Here is an 18,518-nt window from a genome sequence, read left to right as displayed (position 1 = left end):
GCAGGTTCTTGGTTTCCAGCTACAACCAAAGGCAAACTCCTTCAAGAGATGTGGAAAAAAACCCAGCACTTATTCAAAAAAAACCACTTCATTTGCAGTGGGATTCTTTCTCCTGCTGGTGGGAGGTAAGAATTATTTATCCTTATGCCTTCTAATGTGATAGTGTAGAGACCATGGTCTATGTTTCCAAAAGTGACTGGTGATTTGGGTAGCGAAAGTGAAACAGTTTAGAGCGAAACACTAAAAATCAGTTCTTCAAAGCCCAGACCTTTCCTAAAASTATGCATTCAGAAATGGAGGAATACATTACTCAATGGTCACTTGTGAAAATCCAGATCACATCTTCCCATCATCAGAAAAGGAAAAATTTTATTTTAGTGGGAGGAATGGATAACTCCAATGGSAGCTGTTAAAGGAAAGGACTGCTGTCATGTTTCTTAGAAAAGGTAGACTGGTCATCTTGCTCTCCTGGAGGAAGATGCACAAGAAAGCAAAAATCACAGAATCAGTAAGGTTGGAAGGGACCTCTGGAGATCATCTAGTCCAACCTCCCAAAGATTTACTGGTGCTGGTTCCACTGGGGCTTGAACCCAGGACCTTSAATATGTAAAGCAGATGTGATAATCACTACACCATCCCTCTACCTCAAATAGTTTGTGCTATTTGATATTTGGTGCAGGGATATAATTTATGCTGAGGAAGCTGAAATGGGGGAATACTAGTGACCTTTAGGAATCAAACTTCCAAAGTTGAGATGAACTAGACATCAGTTCAGGATACTTTGCTTGCCTCTCTGCCCCCAGGCTGAATTCCTGTGGGTTTTATGTGGGTCATATRTTCTAGAAAGTGCATCGCATAGCTCTAGGTTATGAGGGGAAAAAATCAAATCTGTATTGTGGCATCATGATAAGCCACAAACCCATTCTTTCAGAAGACAGCTTTAAATGAAAGATATTAACCACCAAGAAATATTTTAATAGCTCAAGTTATTCACAGCAAGCAGACTCCTTCATGATAAATAGCTTTTAAAGACACCATACCTCTAGAAACATCTAGAAAAATAGACCAAGAAAAAAGGTAAAAAGGGAGATCTGTTCTTGAATTCGTTTTACTGAAASAAAAAAAGTGAGATTCACAGATGCAGGTGAAAGAGAGAGAGAGGCACACAGATATTGCAATGGTGACTGTGATTTAGGCACTTAATCTGATCAGATGGAAATCTGCTAGGTTTAGTCTTGAGTATTTTTACAATTTGGGAAGCTGCAATATGATATTATATCTTTAATTACAATTCTGTTTTTTAATATTATTACAAATACACTTTCATTTGTGATAAAAGTATTTATAATAAGAAGCAAAGATCAGCCTGTGCAGCTCCCAAGAAATTGTTTTAATATTTATGTGGTATATAATCTGTTAGCTTTATCTTCTGTGTTTACATARTAAAGTAATATTATTGTCTTTACTCAGAAATGCTCTTTACAATCACAGAGGAATTAAAAACAAAGAAACAATATTGAGAGTAGAATTTGTCTCTTAAAGATAGCGAAATTCATGGGATCTTRCACGTATTAAATATTTCAAAGTATATTAAGTATTTCTCTTCTTCCACTATGAAGAAGCTTGTTCATAGCTTATTTGACATTGAAGAAGGCCAAATAAAGTGCCATCAGGAGCCTTCTGRGGGGAATCTTCCATAAAATTGGCTATATTCATAAAAAGCTTAAAATCCAGGGACCTAATGCAAATTGTCTAGTAAAATAACTTAACCAATTCATTGCTCTGTGGACATGTACCAATGACCGTGAAGTTTTTTTGATAAAATAATTAAAACATCTTGCAAAACAGCTGGCTATGCATTTCAACTACTCGAACACTCAATTCTCTCACAATTTACTTAATGCAATATTTTAATAGGAACTGCAATTAGCTATTCCCACTTCACTGTCTGATAACTGTGTAAGCCTTGCCTTGTACATTTGTGTGAAAGAGAATGAGTTGATATACTTAATCATTGTGAGGGAGAGATTTCTCTACTCTTTTGCAACATTATAATCTGTTTCTGTGATGAACATGTAATAGCTGGTATGCTAACAAAATTGAAAGAGAATAACCAACAGAACCTAATAACCAACAGGTCCTAATATTTTAAATCAAGGTTCATATATCAAAAATAAAAACAGATTTTAAAGAAATAATACTTTTTTTCACCAGTACATACTCAGATGTACATACTGCTTTTCCTGCTCTGTTTATTTCCCAATATCTTTTGAAATTAAGATGCATGCTATTTATTCATAACTTCTTCTCTTTTTGGCTCTTTTTCTGAACACAGTAGAGTTCTTTTTTGATCTATTTTTATTTGGCAGATATCGCATGCAGTCAATAGAAAAGGGCAAAATCCAAATCTTATATTTTTTCTTATATATTCTCTTCATTTATTTATTAAATGTTCTCAGAAATTCCCATTGATAATCAACATTATTTGGACTTAATTCCTTCATTATTGAAATCAGTTGAAAAGCATATATGTGTGTGTGTATGTGTGTGTGTATATATATATATATATATATATATATATATCAGAAAGTTTAAAGTATGAGGTTCCTATTCCTGCTACAAGTAGTTACTCAAACATGCAACTCTTTCAACTTGATTAGTAAATGCTCAGATATGCACCTAATGGGTTTACAGTCTGGCTCTAAAATGGGAATATTAAATTAGATTTAATTAAGCARTCTTTGTAATAGTAATGTTTAACTAGCTCTGTTGAGCAACCAAAGTTATACTGATTTGAAACAATTGCAAAGACGATAGCTTGCAGAAGCATATTTCTGACCTATAGCTGGGCTTTAGTAATGCAGCTTTAGATCCTATGATACAAAGCATCAGAAATATAGAAGCTGAAGAGTAATTTCAGGCTAGAATACATTGCAAAAAAGCCTCATTCCCTTGTTCCCTTTATTTCCTCTGAACATCTCCGAAGGAAACATAAGATCAAAACATGTTTTGCACATCTAGTTTAAATAATCCTGTGTAATATAGGAATCTCCCTTCTCTTTCTTCCGTCTTAATGTTGGTCTGCTAGTAATATCCAGCTACCTTGACAATACAAGAATGCAAAATAGTTTTTATGTTTGCTYTTGGATGCTGCATTGGGTACCCAGTGTCATCTTATGACCCCAAGAGAGTACCTCTCATTGTAAAAAGCCATATCTAGTGGAAACCAAACATTTTGTGATATTTTAAGATCTATAGCCATCAAACAGCTGAGGGAGCTAAAGTGGATGGATGCTCTAATGTATTCCAGTTCCTATCCATATTTTTGATTTGGACTAGGGGGAAAAAAGAAAAGTCAAGCAAGAAACACACAGAATCTTAGGCAATTATCTATTCACTTATATGTCTTGGCAGTTAGTATTATCATTAATGACCTCTGAATCTTTTTCTCAGTGAACCTAGCATATATATTCAATTTTGTGAGATAGAAAGACAAATCTGACATGAAATATGAAGCCTATTCCCACGTTTGCCATTGGCGTAATACAAACTCACTTTTCCCAATGATGTCTTATTGTCTCCTGGCAAAGGTTTGACATTTGTTACTTTACTCCCCTCTCATGAGCAGCTTGCTATAAGTAATTAATTCAATTACATCATCTAAACAGACACTGAGGAGTTTTATGTCATCTTTATAAAGTATAATGGACAATGTCATATGTGACAGTGCCTACTAGGAAAACAGATTCTCATGAGTGTTGAATGCACTTTACTCTCACATTCAGTAATAATAATAAAATACAAGGAAGATAAAAATAACATGAAAAAGGTATCTGAAAATGCAAATGGAAAGACAATAGAAAGAGATCTAGTCATAATCAGCTACCCTGAACAGCTCAGTTATATTTTCTGATAAATTCAGAAAACAGTACAGCTGAAATATCCAATATAAATATCCTCTCTACATGTGCTTCTTTTACAATAAAAAATGTGTTGCCCACTTAATACACTGCAGATGGCATACCTGTGATAGAACAGGTGCAAATTATCTACATATTAGATTGACAAATAGAGAGAAACAGCAGGTGTACAACTTCAGTGTCTGCAGGAGTTCTCTAAGTAAAGTAGGTAGCTGGATCAACCGAAAAATGCCTAGGGAGTTGGGAGAATACCAGAAAGACAGATGAAAGCTGGAAAGCTCAAAGAGACTGGAGCAGTCAAGAAGTTTACCYATGAAAAATAATGTGAAAGGCAGGCATTAGTGAAAGAGTTTACTTGCTAGCTCTTTTATATTGAAAAAATAGTCTAGGAAAGACCATAAAGAGATCACTCACCAGGGGAAAGCTGGCAGAGCTACTGAAAGGCTTCCACAAGAGGTGCCAATACGTTTACTGGACCAAGGACATTAAGGAAGACTTTCAAAGAAGGAACTAATAATAAAAATAGTCCTAAATAATTTCTTGAAGGTTTCAGTTTTAGTTATCTCCCAAAATACCCTGCTGGACTTATGGAAAAATTARGAACCTTTTTGTACTGCCTTTTTCCCAATTCAGGATGCTTGTTGAGGATTCTCATGCAGTCTGATGTCTATCCAGGTTCCAGTCTACAAATACACTGTTCTCCAGTTAGGAGACTCCCATCTAAACATATTTATTGAGAAGCCTGGCAAGCCTTATATTGTTTCATGAAGGATTATGAACCAGAATTAGGAAGAAAAAGCATATATAGAACTTGGAAAATTCCATTTAAAACTGACTGAATGCATTTGCAGAAGTGTGCTGAATTTAGTGACAGTTTAAACTTTTTAAGAGAGTTGCTTTGAAAGTCAAGATATTTCAATTTCTTATTCTAAAACATCTAATTTAAACTTTATTTTATAGAAATAATAAAGGCTTTAAGAAACTTGAAAATAGAAAAATGTTGTTTCAGTGGAATAAGGTGCCTGGATCAAGCTCCAAACTCTGTTTTATTGTTTTTCCAAGTAGGAAAAAAGTATTTGACTTGATACAAGAACAGTGCTTTTTTCAGTTGGTCAAGGATCAAAAAATAAATTATTCATATAGCTCTATAAAAATTTTTTATCCAAGCTACCTAGGCAGTCAATCTGGTCTTAAAGGAGCAAGCAGAGATACAGGTCTTCTTAATTCTTTGARGAACACATAAAAGAAATGATTCCTTAATTCTTTAATATTTGTCAGTTGATACAAGATTGAGAGTTCTGCTAAGCATTATAAAACTATGTCCACCTAGCTACCAGAGGAAATAGGCTCAGTTGAAGGCCTGTTACTTTGAAATTTTTCAGATGTCATACTCCTACATGTTATTTTCACATTTCTGTATTCTTCAATTGAAGCTTTCTTTAGAGATTCATGATCTAGAATATTGTTGAGCTTTTCAGTATGGTTTAGTTAACCTCATATCCTAATCATACTCATATTTGCATAGAAGAGAAATAGTACAGAATTATATTTGGCTTGGTATGCCATCATTTCCTAAAGAAAACATTTTGAATGTGTTTTCACATGAGCATATAGTGAGCAACCAAAAAAAAAATGTACAGTGATTTTTCAGAGTGAAATAAATTGAAAAGGGGGAGTCTTTTATCCTGAAGTTTATTATTATTCTCTTTCTGACTTAGAACATATAAAACTTGCTGTGTCTTGCAGTAGAAAAGTAGATGCTGAAATACTGCTAAGTGACATTAAAAAAAGACTATATTAATAAATTTTTCTCAGTTCAGATAAATAATATATGAATAATATATGAATGCTGCAATGGAAAAAGGAGATGCATGGTTTGTGCACATTCATCTTTCAGTTCAGTACAATTTCACTGTGCATTGACACATTGCAGCTTTCCTCAATAATCTCTGTTATTATAAAAACCTGGATATTGAATGAGCAAAGCCAGCACAATCTACCTTCCTGCTTCTGTATTCTGATAATATCCATGTTTGTGAGCCCTGAAAGAATACATGAAAAGATTCTGAAATGCTCAAGTTCACTATCTCATTTTCTGCCCTGCAATGTTGGTAGAAGTTTGAATTTGGGTTATAGGAATTGTTCCCAAGTTGTATGTTCTTTATTCCTCTCTGTTAGCCTTCACAAGGAGAGTGAACCTGCAGAGGCAAATYGTAGAGCCTTTAATCATCTCATCAAGCTAATCAAATGAGAAAGRCTTGTAGGGATGGAACAAAAAAAGAGAGAAAAAAAAAGAGAATAACACTCTCACGTTCCAGAAACATACACATTCCACCAAGAAAGGAAAGGAATTCATTTCCTTTTGTAGCGACATTGATTTCCTAAATCAATGTCAAGGAGCTAATTGGAGCCTGTGATTCTTACACTGTTTAAAAACAGAACACATTTGTATTATATATGGTCTTGGGGCAAAAATAAGGAAAATAATTTAAGGAATGAAAATAGCCTTTATTAAAATACTTTATTAAAATGTTTGAATGAAATATATTACATCTTTCCGTAAACCTTGCCCTCTCAATTCCGTGTATGCTGTGTCCGTTCTCTGGAATCAAGATGGTTTCTTCCTGCTGCAACTTTGGCCCAAGCTAATTGATAAGGGGCTGCAAATGCCCAATCTCTTAAACTGCAGAATTACRCAAACATCAATGGGTATTGAATAGTCTGCATCAAATTCAAGATATATAATGCCCAGAGATCACACTAGCCTAGGGCAAGCAGAGGGGCTCTGTCCAGCTGTGAGTCCTTCTCTTTCCTCCTGTGACCCGCAGCAGAGGTAGTGTCAGAGAAGGGAATCAAATTGAAGCAAATACGCCTTATCCGAGTTGATAGCTGCTGCAGCTCACAGAGATGGTCTGTTCAGGTCTGCCAAGTAGGAGTCAGAAACAGYAGTTAGAAGAGGCCTGAGGGAAGGAGAGTTAAAAATGCCTCTGAGAGCTAAAAATGTCTCCCTACCATTCCAGTGACATTACCTATCACATGGAAAATACCCATATGTGCAAGCCTTCTGTATCATTCTATTACCACAGGATGCTCACAAAGTTATACTGCAAACTTTGCTTTCACATTTCCTCACCTTTTGTCCCTTTTTGCTCTGCAGCCTTGTCAYTGTGTTGATGTACGTGTAGGCTGAACTGAGCATTCTGCTGCATTCAGAAATGCAGTTCTTTAAACGGYTTTAAACTGCTGTGATAAAAATAGTGCCAAAGTGATCTGTCAATCATGCCTTTTCTTGAGTGTACAAATATTTTGAAGCTTAGTTGTAAAGAGATTGAGCTCACTTTTGGGAAAAGCTCTTTGCTTACACAACATTTACTAAATCCTGTTCTCTGCATGTGGTTTGACACTAATCGACCTTTCTTTTTTAGTGTCTCTTTCTGTGGGTRGCAACTGGGCCAAGTAGGTGGATGCTAGTAGGTGAAACTAGAAGAAATGTAATTCATAGTAATAGCTGATAACTGAAATTTAGCATTTCCTGAAAATACTAACAGCTCTAGGCTCCTTTTGAAAATCATACATGACTTGGGAAGGGTGCAACATGGCACAGGAGATCAGTCAGAACATGACAGGAAGAAACTTTGTGTCTGTCTTATGTGCTAATCTTCTAAGGATTGCGTCAGTTTGATATATCAACTGAGTAGTGACTGCTTCTTCATTACAACTGGATTGATATTAAAGTAATAAACATAAAGATGTTGAGATTTTTTTTATATATATATTCTCCTAGGCACTTTGTTTTGGTATTGAAATAGCTTCTAGTTATTATGCATTGTTGCCTTCTCTGTATTGTCAAACATCATGCACCAAAGTTACAAACAGTGAGTTTTTTTTTTTTAATTCATGATTTTTAAGCCAAATAACAACTGCTGAGTCCTTTTAGATTCTTTCTGACCTTTGTTATCTTAATTGGCATGCCTTTCTCCAGAGYATCTTGCAGTGAAATTTTTACTTTAAGATCTTTTATTTTCCTTTTATTATTTACACAATCAAGCCATGAGAAAAAAGTACAGCATGTGCAATAGGTCACYAATATTTTAGTAAAATGATTCTATGCTGACATTAGAATTACAGTAAACAATGCTTCTTCAAATTAGTACTCATCTTAATCTCTCTTTCAAAACACCAATACTTCCAGCCATCTCAATGCAAAGCGAAGAGGATATGATTTGTTCTGGAAAGATGTGTTTGATCCATTTATRAATGGAACTCTACAACATAGTAAGTGATGAGACATTCACTTTCATTATCCAGGGAATCCTTCCAATTTTAATGTTGTAAATTCTTCTAATTCAGGAGTACAATATGATGTATGATTGCTACAGAATTTGATATGACAGCCTACTGCCACRTCAAATGCATGACCATTGAAAAATTGTGAATTGATTAAAAGTAAAATATATTAGAACTGAAAAATATTAGATATTCAAATTTCCTTWATACATGATATGCCTTTTTTCCAGAATGGAATTTTTTCATTTCAAAAWTTTAAATTTTATTTTGCAGAATTTTTATTTAAACAGAAAAAGAAATAAATGTCAAAGATAATATTTCCTAAGATTTGAATTTGAAAACATTACATCAATGCTAAAAGGCATAATTTGTTCTTTTTAGTGCATAGGTTATAGAGCTACACTGGCTGTTAAAAAAATGAATTCCTGGCTTATATTTTTGACAACATAATTTARGACAAGGATTTGGCTAGGAAAATAATTCTGTTAAGTCATAACTTAGAGCTACAGGTAAAAGAGATAGAAGTAACAGGAGACCCATAAAACAACCTCATCAAGTTATTACTGAGAAATATTAATGTATCTGAGMTCAATTTATCAGAAGGAAGAGAAGGAACAGAAACTAGTGACACCTAGCCAAAAGGTCAGAAATTGGTGAATCCAGATGGTTGAGGTCTCAACCTCCAGAAGAAGAATGATTAGAGAAAAGCCTTCAGCCAATGTTATCACTCAAATTTAAGAATTCTTTTTCACTATTTATTAAGTTTAACAGAACAGCCTATCTGAGTAAGCTAGGTAAGATTGAGTATAATGGGAAATGGGTAAATCATTGGTCCTTTACAGGTTCAAAATGTATGGTATTTCCAATTGTTTTTATCTCTATTCAGTTTTAATGAATATTTACAGTATTATTTTTATTTTACATATACAGATAGTTGAATACATATGCAGTAGGTTAATACAATAACTCGTAATGTAGAACATAAGTTTTTTTATAYTGGTTTTGTTTTTGCAGAGCAAGTGCAATAATTAAGGAACTATGTAGAAATTAGTAAAAAAACCCACAATAACTGTGTGAGATCATCAAAATGCATATTAAATTACAGGAGTGTACTGAACAAGATAATACATTGGTTATAGAATATAGTTAAAGTTTCAGCTAAAGGAGGGCAGTGAATACATAAAATCAAAGTAATAGTTCTTTGTAAGTCCTTTTAAATGTAGTAACTTTTCTTTTTAAAAAAATTCAATCTGACTCTRTTGGTTGTAGAAAGTGCTAAGTCCTCAGCTGCATCAAAGTGAAAATACATCTAGGACAAAGAACGTTTTACTGTATGCATACAAAAACTTATACAGTAAGGGGCTGAATGTCATGAAATATCAAGCAARGGTGAAATTTCTTTTGAGTTCTCACATACCATATTTCCAATACGACATGCTGAASTTCATCTCAGCACAGTTATATGGACAAAGTCTGACGGACTGCAGAAGAAGCAGATTACTTCAGGAGCGCACAGGTGTGTGCTCCGGCTCCTTGCGAACATCAGGCTTTGTGAAGGCCTTATGTGGCCGTTTGTGCAGAAGCGACTTTCAGGGGCAGGTCAGAAACCGAGTCCATCGCAGCACAGCATTCTGCAGAAACCTGCGGAAACGTGTGCTGCAAAGAAATCTACCGCAGCACTTTCCAAAAACTGTCATTTCCTGTGACAGTGCCAGTTGTCATAGTGGTAGGCAAAATATCTTCCTAAACCTGAAAATAATTTCTTATTGATCTCTATCTCTATGAGCTGCCTCAGTTCTTGGCAGATCTGAGAATAATCTGCTATTACACAGGCTGAAGGCACAGTGCTGCCCTTGATCCCCCTAGGACACTTTCTAGTCATAACACTGAGCCTTTCAGGTCCTAATTTTTGTCTTTCTTGGGCAGGAGTGTTTTGATCAGCTTGGGAGCATATGGAGGAAACTGCAGACACCCAGTATGTAGTTGCTTGATTACATAGTTCCTTGCAGCTCTGTGTAACTAAGTATTCCAGTAAATTAAAGAAGACAAAGATTTGACAAAATTAAGCTAGATATCACCCCCTCTAACTCCATCAAGAGTTAAGATTCTGTTTACTTAATACGTGTGGAAAACAGTTTTTGCAGACATGACCTCTAGCTATTGTTTAACTTAGTGGTAGAGTCCTAGACCTTGAATAGCTGCTTTTAGTATTTTAAATCTAAATAAATGTAGAATGGTTTAGGCCCTCTATTTACAACGTAAAATATTCTTATATAGCGGAATAATTACTGTAAAAGAAAWATAAATCTCTTGGGGGCTTTCTGGTCATCGACAGGGGCTCTCATTGATCCTAGGTGTCAGTATGAAATGGGCATTTGCTATAGGCTTCCTTACTGCAACTCTCAGTCCGTATGCCCATCTGAGATTTTTAGAACAGAACAAAATAAGTGTTATAATTAGATTGCTTGGCTTCTGATAATCTTTCACATGTAAAATTAAACTCTAGTGATTCTTTTTTAAATCATTGTGCAAAAAGAGCAACGCTAGCTCCTGCCTGTCCTACATGGGATTGCATAGTAGCAACAGCTACCTTTGAAAAGAAAAACACTTTGAAAGATTTTGCCTATACACAGCAGTATACTTGCATCCTCCAAGATCTCCCTAGTGTCAATATATTTTATATAATATACACAAAATATGAAAAATGAGGCACTAACACCAATACTGCAGTAATTTACTATAGAAATGATTTAGTTCTASTTTTTATTTAGAAATATTAACATCCTCTTACCCTCACATCAAAACCAGAATGACTGTGATCTATAGCTTTGGTGTCATTCATTTTTAATATGTTCAGAATTAAACCCCTTGGGTGAAGAACAGATATTGCAGAAAAAGAGAGAGAGCCATGGCAGAAGCTGAGTTACTTGGCACAGGCAGACCAATAGCTTCTGTTTTCTGGTCTCTCTGCTTCCTATTGTAAAAGCATATATATGTTCAACTGATTGATTACTTGTTTAGAACAAATAAAAAATGGTTTTTCACAGGGAGCACAATTAAATTGCAGATCTCATAGCCACAGTACATACAACTGTACAACTGCACAATTGTACAACACAATGCATACAACTCTACAACTGCAGAAGATGCAGTTGTGCATTGGATATTTCTGTGGACAGCAAAAGTTATCCAGAGCTACAGAAGCTAATGCTAACCTACATTTTGTAACATAGATCATACTTCATATTGTAATGATAAGGATTAAAAGGCTTAAAAGGATTAAAAGTATTGCAGTTTTCCCTGAAAATTCCTTTTGTTTGCATTCTCTGAGATGGGATATTAGACTCAGCAATCCTTATCCTTGCTATATGTGCCTTGCTCCTTGTGTTCTTCTCTTAAGTATCCACTCCTCTCTACTCTTAGAGAGAGGACATTGATCATTGACCATCCTTTGTTTCATTCATTCTTTGTATGAGTAAAGAAAAAATACACAATCAGGAAAATGATTCCCTTTCTTAGGTTAATACAAGGACTGGGTACAAGTCTAGGGGGTAGAACATAGGTGAATTTTCTTCCTCCCTTTCCTTCACCTCTCACACTCTTGTCTCCCTCTCTCTTGATGACCAAGTATTATAAGTACTCACTCTGCAAAGACAGACATAGAATCTAAGTGCTTTTTCTCAAAATATAAATTGTATTCCATACATTAATATACTAATTCATATATTTTGTAGTTAAGTGTAGTTATAATAACATATAGTTACATATGTTCATGAAAATGGCTGGTAGAAAATATAGAAAAATATTATTATTATGTAAACACATACTAACACAGAAAACTGAAAAATGGAAATGGATTTTGTTCACCTCTCAAATATTCTACAATATTTCATAGTCTCATTTCAGGAAAGAAAATAACCTTCAGCCACCTATTTTGAAGACAGAAAAAATGTCAAATTCTCAGGAAGTCATATGCATTATTAGAGGATTGCTACTTGAYGAAACACTGGAGGTGAATTCTTCATGGGGGGGAATCTTTAACCTAGGAGATTGGTAAATGTTCACATGCTGCAAGAATTTAGTGCTGGGAAAAGGTAAATATCCTAACTTCAAATTCCAATTGTTTGTTTCTTGAAAAATTAGGAATTTCTTGAGTAACAGAAAGGAACCTGAATTTGGACAATAGTAGTAAGTGTCCTTATGCAAAGCTCTAGGCACCCTGACAACTGTTTAGACAAACTATGTAATGAAATATGCACAGTCTATTTTCAACTCCAGAACTTTAAAACAGATTTAGAAACTCAACCATCTGAAAATAGCAATGCAGCTATTATATTTAGTCTTATTGAACTCTTTTACTATATTAAGTAATTATAATAATTTAGAGTGCAGCACATCTTAAGTGTTTATACAGCAACAACCATCAGACTCTCCCCGTTCTTCTTACCTGCCAGCTTCCCACGGCAGAGTAGCCAGGATGCTGCAGTCAGACAGACGTGTACCCTTCTTGTGTAACCTGACATTCAGTACAGAGTAATCATATGCATGCAATTATATTAGTAGACAAAAAAAACCCCACAAATTTTGGCAAATCTGAAAAGCTGTATCCACATGATTATAAATAGTCTTGATTATTTTCTATCATGACATCAAGTTAGAAATCAACAGGCATAATTTGCAGACATCCTTGTTTCTCTCAGTAACTGAAGCCATTGGAGCCATGAAGTCATTGGAGCAAAAGTACTCATGGTTATGAGACAATTAAGTAGTGATTCAACACACTGTGAACACAACTGTTCGCTGCAAGATGTTAAATAAAGCTTCATTTTCAGTGGTTGGTACTACAAGCTCCCACAAGAAACTTAACATTGAGTAGGTCCAACTCAAAACGTATATTGATGTGAATATTTCCCCCAGATCTAAATCATACAGTTTTCAAGGGAAAGCTTTGCATTTGTTGTTTTTGTTTATTCTTGCTATAGTTACTTTAACCAACAGATGTAGGAACCTGTGTGTGTGCAGCTGCAGCTGCAGCTGCCTCATACACATTTCATAAACAGCTAGGACTGAAATGAAGAAAAATTGCTTTTTCTGAGTCTCTCTGAGGCCACATATTTATTTAATTTTAGCACATTTCTCCCATGCAAGAAAGTACTCTCAATGAAAGCAGAGATCTGAGATGGTAAGTGAGGTGTATAGATACAGACAAGTTTGCTAAACAAATCACAGGCTCACTACCTCTTTTCTAATAAATTACTTAAAAAGAGAGCAGAGATTTTAGCATAAAAAGTTGGCATGCCACCTGATATCGGCTCCTTTTACTGTGCTTCCAATATATATTTTCTTCATAGCTCCAGTTTCCAATCTTAGTTTCACAGGCCTCAATTCGATAAAGTTCTTTGCAGATGTTCTGCAAAACACATATGTAAATCCATCTCCATCCAACAGAGAATTTGAACTCTTACTTAAGTGCCAAACTGGCATTCAAAGAGAATTCAATTAGCATACACTATTTTTGTAAAAAAAGGAAGAAATATATTAAAAAATATATTTAGAGCTATTCAAAATCACAAAGCAAGATTTTATTCTTTTGCTTTTCTATCACTTAACACTTCTAATATTGCATTTGGGCAAATAAGTTTCATGGATGTGCTATGAGAATTAAACAAATAGTTACTGAAGAAAAACTAATTGAGACTGTAACAATCAGTGGATTCGTAACCAAAAAGTATCAAATTTTGAATGGTTCACTGCAGTGCAAAATTTCCATAGCTGGGAACTTTAATTTGGGAAAGAACTGTTTGAAGTCTCCTCTTCACAAAACTGATATTAAATCTGATGTGAAATTACCATCCTGGACTGACCAAGAGAGCAGTGGGAGGAAGCAACCCCAAGTTCTGATGCATATATAGAATCTCATAGAACAGACTCAACAAAACAAGTGGAAATTTTTAATATATTTTAATAAAGATAGCATATCCTACAAGTTTGTGAATCCTTGAAGAACGTTGCTGCAGGATGTACCAGTTAAGGAAGCAATAATGTATCATCTTTGATACACTGCTTACTTTTGACAAGGAGCTTATAACCACACCCTGGCATAAATAGGCACTGAAGAAGTAGTTCAATGAGTTTATTTTCCATCACTGACTTTTTATTTATTTAAAATAATCTTTGGAAGTTGGGTTTTTTTCATATAAATTTCATGTATTTACTCTATTATTTTTAAAACATTTTTTTAAAATCAAAATATWGTTCAGTGGTAAAAACATGGGATTTGGTAACACCTACTCCTCTCATCTATAATTTGCATAATGTCTCCAGTATATACTTCTGCAGCTGCAGGCTTCAAAAAATTGGCTACTATTTCTAAAGTTCACTCTCAGTTTTGTTGTCAATAATAAGATTTTTCATTTTGTGAAAGTTTCTTCCGGACAACATTTAATGATACATTCTACATTCTTTAAGGGAGATAAAATGTTATTGATGTTATTCCATTAGAAGGTATTCTTGTAGATTTTTTTCATGAAGAAAAAACACTCAAAATCTTTTTCACATTTCTCTCTTTTTAAAATATTAACAAAGTGTTACTCGTTCCCCAGTTCCTCTTTTCAATAATAAAATCACTGCAGTCTGGCCATATTGCTTCAGCAACTTTGTTTATTTTAAAAAACACTGCTATCAGAACCTCCCTTGGAAAAAAAATGAAATAATAAAACAATTATGTATTTCAAGCCCCCATTTCCCTGAACAGCACTTTAAAGCGTTGAAAGAATTCCCATAGTAAATTCTTTCTTCCATTCCCTTGTTAATTACTCCTTTTTAAGCATCAAATCTATTCATTTAATTATTAAAATGTTATGCATAGGAMTCACTTCAATGAAATTTAGACAGCTATACTGCAGCTCTCCATGTAAAGTATTAATTCTCCAATCATTTATGTTAAACAAAGAGAAATGGGTATATTTAGGATGTAATTCATATGATCCATTTTAGATTTTTTTTTAGGATGGGAGCATATAATAATTTCTTACACAGAATACGTAGAGGGTTAGGGTGATAGTTCACATGTAGACACATGCTACATAAACACATATATTGCCTGTTCCTTATCACTATATTTTCAATGAAAAGAAAATAATAAGTTGGATGTTCAATTACTTTCATCTTGTTGACATTTAAAATTTGGGAATGGGCTAAACAACCAAATAACCATTCCACAGCAGAAACAAATATATTCTATTTCATTTGAGTAGATAGAATTGACTGATTTAAAACATTTCTAATGATCTTGTAGCAAGATTGATTTAATGGGTACACACAGAAGCAATAAAAAGATATAACAAGAGATGCTGACATTTTCATTTTGAGATCTACCATTTCTATGTCCTGTGTGGAAAAAAAAAGAAAGGATCAAGAAACATCATCATTTATAACATTTTATTCAATCCAACTATGATTYAGATGACATTGTAGATACAGTGTTTTTGCAAGGCTGATTGGAAGATGGTGGAATTAGACGAAGGAAGCTGGAGAGGCAAGGAGATCACTTCAAGAATACATGTATCCCCAGCCCAGAGGGAGGTCTGCACATCTACATGACCTTAATCAAATTACCAGATAAAAATAGGCATAAAGCACATAAGACCCTGTGACCACAGCCAAGGGGTTCATCTGTCTGTGACCAAACACCTGTTTTGTATAACATGGCTGGGTGACTCCCGAGCAGAGAATGTTGCTGAGCTATAACAAACTACAATAGCTAAAGCCGGTGAAGATAAGAAAAGCAAAAACATAAATAGAAGTAAAATTGTGAGGCAGTGATAGTTATCAACTCAAAGATTCAAGGAAAAAATCATGATAATAAAAGGTATAAAGTCCTAAAAAAATGCGGACATTCAGAAGGTGGAAACTCAGCAAGAGTGAAGATCAGTCCTTCCCAAGGAGCAGAGAGGCAGATGCTTCTGGAACTGACCGAGGACTGCCTGGCCAGCAGAGACTTACCTTATCAGGTGTTTTATCAGGGCTTGTGAGCAAATTAGTGCCTAGCAGCACGTSAGACCACTCTGCTTTATGTATAAGACAATAAATAATTGCTTTGAACATTGACATTCTGAATATTCTACTTGTAGGATCTCTGTGAATAGTAAAATTGGCTTGAACAAAAATGTTACAAAGTAAAAAAAAAAAGGCTACAATTCCACCCTTAAAACTAGGAAACAGCTTCTGCACGCAGAATATGCCYCTTCTGAGATTTTCATTTACTTGTGCATTTTGATATAGTCTGTGCATGAACAAACTCACTGCTTTTTGGTACTGGTCCAGCTTTTGATTACTCCTCCGACTGGCTTTCACGATCAGACCAAGTCTTTTTTACTCTGAAGTAATGGAATAAGCATTTCTGGAACTCTGAAAACTAGATAAAATCTATCAGTAGGGAATCCACAACACACTTCTGTTCCTGTAGTAACTCTATAGATTCTCTCTGGTAGATTCTTCATGGCTGACGTTCATTTCTGAGGCAATTACTGTGACTTCTGGGAGCTGCAATTATGTCTTACATGCCTGACGATATTGTGCCAAAGTGTGTGCAACATTTCTATGGTTGATTCTTTAAGTAGTGAAGGTGTTTATTTTGTTACACCTCCTTCCTATTTTAATCCTCTTTTTTTTTTTTTTATCCCCCAGCAATTTATATTTTGTCACTAATTAATTCAGAACTACATTTTTCCTCCAGGAAGATTCTTATTGAGGAGCAGCTTTAGGTAACAAACAGTCACTTCAATTTCCTTTCTTTCAAAAAAGTCTCTATATGGTAAGAGTTGTACACAACGCTTGCCTCCTCTTTCATGTATATAATACTTTGGTAGTTTTATAGTAAAGTTTCTGTATAACACACTAGTTCTGTGACAGCTTGCTGAAATAGTAGTAAAAGATTTGTAATAAACCTGAATTACTTTGCACTACTAAAACAATRCCTTTGCCAGCAGATCTTAAGTATTTTAAGCATGTTATGTATATTTATATGTCCTATTGTATACATCTAATTAAAGTCTTTTTTGCACTTTAAGAAAAATACTGCAGCTTTGACACCTAAAACATTTTGCCAGTAGCCTTAATCAATTTTGTGTGTTTTATCTTCTACTAAATAGTTACAGGCACAGATCAATACAGTAGCAGAGCTACTTGTCATTAATCTCAATCTGTTCTAAGTCAGCAASCTGATACCTTTTATTGTGAATTTGTAATGCTCTTCTGATGAACTAGCACCCTTTACTTTTCCTTGGTACTGGACTTTTTCTACTCATTCCCTAACATGGGAGCTAAGCTTACTTCTCGTAACTTCTATTTGAATGCCAATATGAAATTCAGCATTACTAAGGTTCTTTTTTTCTTTCTTCTAACAAATCTATTTTAAGCACCAGAGTAATTTTGCATTCTTCTCAATTTGACTAGGAAAAAAGAATTTTCAGGCATTCATGTGAGTTGGTTTGTCTAATAGCTGWTAGTACTCCATGTATTCAACAGATGTGGGGATTCTCAGTTGCCAAAATGAATCTATAAAGTGTAAAACCATCTCTGGAAAAACACAGCTCTAGGCAGGTCTCATAGGTCTTAAATGTTTTCTACCAAAGTGGAATTGTGCTGAACCCAGCAGAAAAAGCAATAGCTGAATAGCCAGTAAATCTTTTAAATCTTGTAAATGGTATATGTTTAATATAACATTGATGACCTGTAAAAGCAGGTCATCAAGCCTAGGAGGTCTGGGCTCTGTTTAAAGGTATCAGGGAGAGGTGCACCTCTGGAGTAGAGTTCCTCCCTTTCTAAGATGAACATCTGAAAGATAGGATAAAGTGCTATATACTGTCAATTTGGCAGAATATCAGATTGCTTCTCTAGCCTTACAAGATCTGTTTTGCAGGAAGCAGTCTTTGCAGTTACTAGCCACAAGTTTGGATTCATCTCACATAACTTTGGCCATCTAAGAGTAATTAATTCATGTGATACTAGAATGGATTTTTGAGGGTAATCAATCATTCTTTGGAGATGCCTCTCTCATTTTCTTTGCAGTGAGTATATAAGGAGATAACAGCATCATTTACAAGCTTAACTTTTGGATGACTAAMATGAAGATCAGTTCAAACCTTCTCAGACAACTACAAAAGCTATTTCAATCTAAGGAGCTTTGTATGGCTTAAAACAAATAAGTAACAGATGTTTCACATGTTATTAATACACAAAAACTTCCTTCTTGCCTGCTCAGATAATTCCTGTAAAATCCAATTAACATACAGGTGAAATAACTTCACA

The sequence above is a fragment of the Rhea americana genome, unplaced genomic scaffold (genome assembly GCF_003343005.1).
Source record: "Rhea americana isolate MKP2758 unplaced genomic scaffold, rheAme1 scaffold_40, whole genome shotgun sequence".
NCBI classification, from domain to species: Eukaryota; Metazoa; Chordata; class Aves; order Rheiformes; family Rheidae; genus Rhea; species Rhea americana.
Note: the sequence above shows the minus strand (reverse complement) of the source record.